Source organism: Protopterus annectens, chromosome 17.part0 (assembly GCF_019279795.1).
Source record: "Protopterus annectens isolate FY-2018-M chromosome 17.part0, PAN1.0, whole genome shotgun sequence".
NCBI lineage: Eukaryota > Metazoa > Chordata > Ceratodontiformes > Protopteridae > Protopterus > Protopterus annectens.
In genome coordinates, this window is record NC_056751.1 from 353,944,872 (window position 1) to 353,952,144 (window position 7,273).

Below are 7,273 nucleotides of genomic sequence, written 5' to 3' on the forward strand. Positions count from 1 at the left end.
TGTTAGGCAGAGATCACCTCTGAGTAGGCGATATGCTACGGAGTAAAGCTGGAGTTTTTTGAGGCGGTCATTGTAGGGCATTTGTTTGAGGCCAGTAATCCTCTTTGTGAGGTACTTCTGTGGCCTTTCCAGCTGCTGCAGATGTCTGGTAAGGTACATTCCAAAAGGGGTGTTGTACTCTATAATGGGTCTAATGAGTGATGAGTAGAGGGGAACAATGACCTCTTTTTTCTTGGATGAGAACCCTTTTATGATGAGGTGTGCCACATAGAAGGATTTCCTGACTACTGTGGCGATGTGACTATTAAAGGAGAGACTACTGTCCACCTGGGTCCCAAGTTCTCTTGTCACACATTCGGTGTTAAGTAGATTGCTGCCTATGTGGTAGTTCATGGGTACAGAGGTTTTACCAAAGGGGATGACACTGCACGTTTTGGCATTGGGCTTGAGGCCATGGCTCTGACACCAGGCGTCTGTCTCAGTGAGGCCCTTCTGTAGGATGTCCACATCATTTGGGGACTTGACTGTGGCTCCTAATTTGCAGTCATCTGCGAACTTCGACAACCAGAGGCCTTCTGTGTTAGCCTGTACTTCAGAAAAGTAGATACCAAACAGGAGAGGTCCCAGGACGGAACCCTGTGGCACTCCACTTGTCACTGCCTTGAGGTCAGGTTTGGAGTTTGCAACTTTTACAGTGTGGGTTCTGTCAGTGAGCCAGTTGGCAACCCATCTTGTGACGTAGGGATTTATACCTAGTTTAGTGAGTTTAGCTATAATTCTGAATGGGGGATGGTGTCGAAAGCCTTGGCGAGGTCAAGATAGGCTGTGTGAACCACCTTACCCATATCCACGGCTTTGGTGACTGCCTCAAAGAAGTCGATCAGGTTCAGGAGGCATGATCTGCCTTTTACAAACCCAAACTGGGTGGGATCCTGAGTTGGAGGTTACCAATGTCTTTGTTTATGAGTTCCATGGACTTGCAGACCAGGCTCGTCAGGCTAACAGGTCAATAATTCCCGGGATCAGTGGTGGCTCCCCCTTTGTGGAATGGGATAACTGTTAAGTTGGGAGTCTGGGGACAACTGCTAGGAACCCAAAAGCCATGGGATTATGGATTTTCTGAGGTGCATTTTAGACTTTTTTTTCCAACAGTTTGATACAATGATGGCCTGAAACAAAATCATGCTCGTAGAAAAGACATTTAATCTTATTTTTTTATTTCAAGGAAAAAATAAGTTGTGTCCAGCTTTTAATGATCAAAGATAACAAAGCACCAGTTCACAATAAACTCTGAAGACAAATGGTTGAGAGGATAAATACATAATATCTGGGAATAGAACCTGCCCTCTAGCTCCACACTTCAAAATATGTAGTCACTTTGTGTATTCCCCTTCTGGTGTTGAATTTGGATCAAAATTAAGACATAAATACCCACAGTCATATTTTAAGCTGCTGCTGTCATATTTATATAAAGAATGTCTCTTCGCCCTCTATCCCTGAAAAAGATAGCCACAGTCTGTATAGCCTTCTGATGTTAGATGTCAGACTGAGACAAAACTAAAAAAAATCAAATAAAACATAATTCATTTGCTATCAGACATATATAAACAGCATGCTTATTTCCTCTTTCCCAAAAGATAGCCACCTGTATATGCATCAGATGTTTGTTTGTGAGGAAAATAGGGGAAAAATTATTTCAATAATGTTTCCAACTTATGTCTACAGACAGTATAGTGCTGCTGTACAAGTCATAGTGACCCTCTGTGCACCCTCTGAAGTTTGTGAGGAAAGTTAAAGAAATAATGACCACAATGTTCCCAGCCCAACACAAGATATGACATTTGGGGGTTAGGAGGAATGTTAAAGAAATAATAACATTGTCCCCAGCCACCTACACAAGTACAGCAACCTTCTGTGAACACCTATAAGCTTGACTGGTTTTAGATTAGATGGGGTTCAGGACAGAGGCGATTACCAAGTCCTTGCTGAAATCTACTTATATAGCCTTGGTGTGTGGGGACACCTAGCATCCAGAAGTTCTGAATGTCTGGGTATTCGGTGATGCATTTATCCTTTATTTTTTGTCAGATGAGTTTTAAACTGAGTAGATAACAAAATGGTCAGTTACTTTCATCTAGGCAACTCCTACTAACCAATTATAGATCATACATGTTATACTCAACATAAACAGGGTGTCATACAATATCCTTGCAACATATAGGTCTCCCTCCATGTCCTAGGAAACCCATATTATTTATCTCAATGTACTACAGTCTCTTACACTTCAACCCAATATGATATTATGGGGGATCTCAAGTACTCCTCTATACTGGGAATCCTACACCACTTCTAATGCACAAGCCTAGTGGTTCCTCAACTTTGTTTATACCAAACTTTTGGAACAATTGGTCCATTTTCCTACCAGGGGTACAAACATCCTTGACCTTGTACTCACAAATATGGGTGACCAATGTTCCTCCCCAGTGTAATATCTTTGTTCATCAGATCTGACCATAAGGCAGTATTACTTGAAATAAAAATTAAATCCAGGGATCCAGTGAAATCAAAAACCTTTAGGAACTATTCCAAGACTAGTCTCTCTCTACTAAGCAACACCTTGGCTAAATTCCAAGCACCCTCAAACCCAGTACTGGGTCTGCCCCTTTTTAGTATCTATTTCTCTGAAATGGAAACAAATGCTGAAGGTTTATGGCTGACTAAGTTTGCAGATGGGGGTTATTTGTTGAAGTCATGAACTTCAGCCGACTTTGTCATGTTTTCCTGAATCAAAAAAAAACTCCCTTCAAGCATCTTCTGCCCTACAGTGGATATAAAACGTGTACACACCCCTGTTAAAATGCCTGATGTTAAGTTGTCTATCTCGCCTTCATTCTTGCTGGATGGGTTCGGAGCCGACCTCGGCTCCGACTCGGCCACTCTAAAAGCTCGAGAGTTGGTTCCACCGGCTCGAGGCTCCCCTTATATCCCACAATGCTAGGCGAGAGTTACCTCAGATTTCGTTTGCCGCTACAGCGATCGAGGTGTTGGTTTTCTACCGGCTTGTTGGTAAGTGTATTTCTGTAAAAATTAGAATACTTAAACCCCTATATTTTTAAGTTTAACTACTTTTCCCTTAGTTTAGTGGATTTCTACCCCTGTTTTTCGGAAAATCCCGTGTTTTTCCCACAAGAACTTTAAAGTTCTCTCTCGGGCCTTCTGGCCTTTCCCCATTCCCTAGTGTGTGTGTGTGTTACTCTTAATTAAAACTTTAATTAATTGTTTTATTTTTGAGTTTTAAAATAAGATTAGTGTAATCAGTGTGTCTGACTGGGTGTGTGTGGTTACACTTTCTTGTCTAGGATGTCTAAAGACACAAAGGTCTCAGGCTTCAAGAAGTGTGATGCGTGCTGTCAGAAAATGTCTCTGACAGACGGTCACACTTCTTGTGTCTACTGCCTGGGGCCTTTGCACCTGCAGGACTCCTGTGCTGTATGCCACGGCTTCAGCCCCAGGGTCCTGCAGGAAAGAAAGAACAAGTTGATCCTAAGGGGTCTACTTAAGCCTGAGGATTCCCTTTCTGTCTCTGGGAAGCCCTCTAAGGCTTCTAGGTCCTTGGCTCCAGCTACTGAGCCGAGACCTAAAGCTACAAAACCTATGTCTGCATCGGCTCCGGCTGGAGCCGATGAGTCTACAGCTTCTGTGGTTCCCTCAGCTCCGGCTGGAGCCGAGGTAGTAGAAATTCCCTTGTCGGCTCCGACCAGACCTTCGGAGCCGACATCTAGGAAGAGATCTAGGTCACCATCCCTTGGCTCCGTTCATTCGGCTCCAGCATCTCCTCTGCTGTCTGAACGGAGCCATAAATCTCACTCCTCTAGGTCATCGAGGCTGTCGGATCATGACCTTCAGAGGGTAGTGAGTCGACTTCTTAAGTCCGAGGCACTGGCCCAAATGCTTCAGAGCCCGACTCATCAGTCGATGCCTGCCCCTGTCCATCAATATGTTCCTCCTCCGACTCCGTTGAGCTCGGGCCGGGCGTTGAACCGAGACTGTGGTAGCGTCGGAGCCGATACAGATGTCTTCGGCTCCGTCGTCGGCTCCGATTTCTTCTTTCGAAGAATCTCGGCGCCGAACTTCCCTCGTCGGCAACGAGGGGGTGAGTGGCATCGGACCCTTGTCCGACCCCGCTCTTCCTCTCGGAGCTTCGGCGCTGGTGAGTTCGGCTCCGACATCGGCCTCGGAGCCATCACTGTCGGTGCCGAGGGAGGTTCTCAGCTTCTCGGAGCGGGGACCTCTGGCTTTGCCTGACAGGGGTGCGTTCGAGGTCATGCGGAGTGTGTTAGAGCCTGGCTCTACTCCACAGTCGGCTCCGTCCGCCCCTCCCTCTACGGTGCCTCAGGTCAAGTCGACTCACTCCCTCATCCTGGACCGCAGAGAGCCAGCTCCTCAGGAGCCCCCTGTGGGGATTTCATCCTCTTCCGAGGCCTCTCCTGATTTGGCAGAAGAGCCCCCTCGGAAGAGGAAGTGTAAGAGGAAACACATTGACTCACCTGAGTCCATCACATCTGACACAGATTTAGATGATTCCGAGGGTTCCCCCCGTTCCCCTTCTGAAGATGTCTCTTTTGCAGACATTCTCGAAATCCTCAAACAGAGGGGAAATTGGCCAGCCCTCAACCCTTCGGAGGATGAATCTGTGTACCTTGAGGCGTTTGGCTCTCGTCCTTCCACCTCCTGGGTGTCTCCCCCCTTTGACCCCCTCATGCAGGTGGTAGCTAAAAGGCATGGACGGCTCCTGATTCAGTGGACCCCACTCCCAGGAGACCCTCAAAATTCATAACGGCACCAGCAGACAAACAGTTCTTGACAAAAGGAGTTTCTGTGGATGCTATGGTGGTAGCTGCTGCCACTAAGAAGGAACTAGCTGATCCTTCAGTACCTGTCCATCCACCTAACAAGGAATCTAGGTCCATGGACAGGTGCGGGAAGCGGATGTTCTCGTCAGCGACATTTACTATGCGTTCGCTGAACTACCTGTGCCATTTCACTCGTCTTCAAAGGGACTTGATTAAAGCGAGTGACATGTTGAAAGGACCCTACAGCTGCGGGTTTTCAAGATAAGATGAACACTCAGCTGGCTACCCTTAACTCCATAGCCAACTCCTCCATGCGCCTCCTTTCTTATGCGGCTGATGGAGCGAGTAGGGCCGCAGGGACAGGTGTGGCCTTACGTAGGCATGCCTGGATGCGGCTATGCAATTTTGCGGACCCCTTCAAGACGTCTTTCACTAACTCCCCGTTTGATGGATTATCTCTCTTTGGTCCTCAAGTGAAAGAAACCTTGACTAGGTGCGAGACTGATGGCAAGACTCCTTCTGCCGTCGGAGTCCGTTTTTCTACTCCTTCTAGGCCTTACCCCAAAGGCCAGAAAAGTGGGAAAATGTGGTTCCGTAAACAATCTCAAGGGACTTCGCCTGACGCACAAAGTCGTTTCCCCGCCAGAGGCAGAGGCGGGAATAACAATGGTAGACGTCGCCCTCGAGGCAGGGGGGCTCCGCAGAACCAGGGCAATCGAGAAGCCTTCTCTGATAAGCCCTTTCAGCATCCCTGAGGTGTTGCCCGACTGCCCACCTTCGGAGGCAGTCGGGGGAAGATTGTCACTGTACCCAGAAGCCTGGCTATCCCTGACTCAAGACAAATGGGTACAGTCCATCATTTCCGAAGGCTATTCTATCCCCTTTCTTCGCATTCCGAACCAATCAAAAAAATCCCTTCCAGATGTTCCACCCGCTCAAAGGGATCTAGCGGTTTTGGAAATTTCAAAACTGCTTGCAAAAAGAGCGATTCAGCCAGTTCCAGCAGACCAGCAAGGATCCAGAATCTACTCAAGGTTCTTTTTAGTTCCAAAGAAAACAGGGGACTGGAGACCAATTTTGGATCTCAGTATCTTGAACAGATCAGTCAAGAAAACAAGATTTCGGATGGTCACGCTGCAGTCCATCCTTCCCCTATTGGGAAAAGGAAACTGGATGTGCTCTATAGACCTTCAGGATGCGTACTATCACATAAAAATGAACAGACGCTCCAGAAGATTCCTCCGCTTCAGGCTGGGAACCAGTCATTTTCAGTTCAGGGCCCTGCCCTTTGGTCTCACCACTGCCCCCCGGGTGTTTACCAAATGCATGGCAGTGGTAGCTTCTCACCTGAGACGACAAGGATTCCAGGTGTTTCCATATTTGGACAACTGGCTCCTCACAGCTCCCACCAAGCATCTCCTTCTGATGGCCAGGGATTACACTTTTCGCATTTGTCAAAAGTTAGGCATTTCAATAAATTGCGAAAAGTCTGTTTTGTCGCCTTGTCGTACTATTACCTTCATAGGTGCAAATCTAGACACAGTAGACATGTCTGCGAGACTAACAGATCAGAGAATAACAGACATACACAAACTGGTCTCACTCCTTTTCAACAACAACAGAATCAAAGCCAGGTTAGTTCTGAAAGTGTTGGGAATTATGGCGGCAGCCATACCTCTGCTTCCATTAGCCAGATTCCACATGTGGATCCTTCAATGGATGCTCTTTACACAATGGTCATACCAGCAACTTCCAATGTCCCACACCATTATGATCACGCAGGCGTGCAGAAATCATCTCATGTGGTGGATGTCTTCCCCTCAGCTCTTGTTGGGAAGACCCTTTGTTCCACCCCCTCCGGTTGCTACTCTGACAACAGACGCCTCCCTGATCGGGTGGGGGGGGGGGGCATTATCAGGGCAGGACGGTCCAGGGCACATGGCAACCAAACGAATGCCACTTGCACATAAATGTTCTGGAGATGAGAGCAGTGCTTTTAGCGTTGCAAGCCCTTCAAGACTCTCTTCCCTTGGGAACGATTGCAATCCAGACAGACAATATGTCTGTAGTGTGGTACATCAACAAACAAGGCGGAACCAGGTCCTACCCCCTGTGTCGAGAAGCACTCAGATTGTGGCAATGGGCGATTTCTTCTCAGCGTTTTCTGATAGCAACGCACATCCCCGGGAAGTCCAATCAAATCGCGGACAAGTTGAGCAGAGCTATCCTCATGCCTCACGAGTGGTCTCTGAAAGACTCTGTTGTGAGAGAAATTTTCCTCAAGTGGGGTCAGCCTTGCTGCGATCTTTTTGCTACTCCCCAAAACAGCAAGTGCAGAGATTATTTCACTCTATTCCCTTTACCAGGCCAACCCAGCAGAGACGCTCTAGTCCAAGTTTGGCCCCGGGGACTTCTGTATG